This window comes from Triticum urartu, chromosome 2 (genome assembly GCF_003073215.2).
Source record: "Triticum urartu cultivar G1812 chromosome 2, Tu2.1, whole genome shotgun sequence".
NCBI classification, from domain to species: Eukaryota; Viridiplantae; Streptophyta; class Magnoliopsida; order Poales; family Poaceae; genus Triticum; species Triticum urartu.
In genome coordinates, this window is record NC_053023.1 from 665,254,543 (window position 1) to 665,256,138 (window position 1,596).

A 1,596-nucleotide genomic window follows, 5' to 3' on the forward strand; every position below is an offset into this window, starting at 1 on the left:
TCGATCGTGCCACCATGTTGACGAGAGTTTGGCAACACCATAGGCTTGTTTATTAAATCTTCTACGCTCCGGAAGCAACGGGTAGAGCCCTCGAACACATCTACCTCGATAGAGGATTTTGTTTGTTGCCTGATCCTTGATCAAGAAAAAATAAGGATGAAACTCAAGAAAGACATGGTTGTCAATGGCAATTCTATGAACAGAAAGAAGATTCTTATCGGCACTAGGGACATGAAAAATTTTCTTTAGATGAATTTTACGATGAGGGGTACTAAAAAACGAGTGACCAACGTGATTGATCCTCATACCTTCACCGTTGGCAGTGTAGATTTGATCTTTGCCACGGTATTTTTCCTTCATAGTGACCTTCTCGAGCTCGTTGGTGATGTGATTGGTGGCGCCACTATCAAAATACTACTTCGTGTCAACACCGTAGGAGCCATCCGCAGCCGCAGCAACTTTTTCGTCGTCTTGGGAGGAGTCATCATCTTCCTCATAGCGGTACCAGCAGTCTTTTGTCGTGTGTCCGAGCTTGCCACAAATCTGATAGCGGGGCGCGTTCGTGCGAGACCTGTTGGAGCCGCCGCCACGGCAAGGCTTGGAGTTCGTGGAGCGGCCGTTGCAGGAGTTGGAGGAGCCAACACCGTTGTTGTTGCCTCCTGACCGCCCCTTGTTGCGGGGAGATCCATGCGAGCGAGGGCCGCCGCCGCAACCGCGAGAGGCAGCATTGGCAGAGGACTTGAAGCTGCCGAAGAGCCATGGAATTGGGCCATGCGCTGATCGAAGTTACTCAGCATGGCATAGAGCTCGTCGAGGGTGATAGCCGTGACGCGGGCGTCGAGGGTAGAGACGAGCGGCTGGTAGTCGACGTCCAGCCCGTGGAGGATCTATGAGATCAACTCATCATCCTGGATAGGCTTGCTGGCGGCAGCGAGTTCATCAGCGAGGCCTGATACATCTCCAACGTATCTATAATTTTTGATTGCTCCATGCTATATTATCTACTGTTTTGTACTATATTGGGCTTTATTTTCCACTTTTATATTACTTTTGGGACTAACCTATTAACCGGAGGCCCAGCCCAGAATTGCTGTTTTTTTGCCTATTTCAGTGTTTTGAAGAAACAGAATATCAAACGGAGTCCAAACGGAATGAAACCTTCGGGAACATGATTTTCTCATCAGATAAGATCCAAGAGACTTGGACCCTCCATCAAGAAAGCCACGAGGCGGTCACGAGGGTGGAGGGCACGCCCCCTGCCTCGTGGGCCCCTCGAAACTCCACCAACGTACTCCTTCCTCCTATATATACCTACGTACCCCCAAACGATCAGAGACGGAGCCAAAAACCTAATTCCACAACTGCAACCTTCTGTACCCACGAGATCCCATCTTGGGGCCTGTTCCGGAGCTCCGCCGGAGGGGGCATCCATCACAGAGGGCTTCTACATCATCAGCATAGCCTCTCCGATGAAGTGTGAGTAGTTTACCACAGACCTTCGGGTTCATAGTTAGTAGCTAGATGGCTTCTTCTCTCTTTTTGGATCTCAATACAATGTTCTCCCCCTCTCTCGTGGAGATCTATTCAATGTAATCT

The 1,596-nt window shown here is 49.7% G+C and overlaps 1 pseudogene; it reads right to left on the reverse strand.

Moving 5' to 3' along the window:
- Nucleotides 1-778: 778 nt before the first annotated feature.
- On the reverse strand, nucleotides 779-917 carry LOC125541908 (annotated as a pseudogene).
- Nucleotides 918-1,596: the final 679 nt, after the last annotated feature.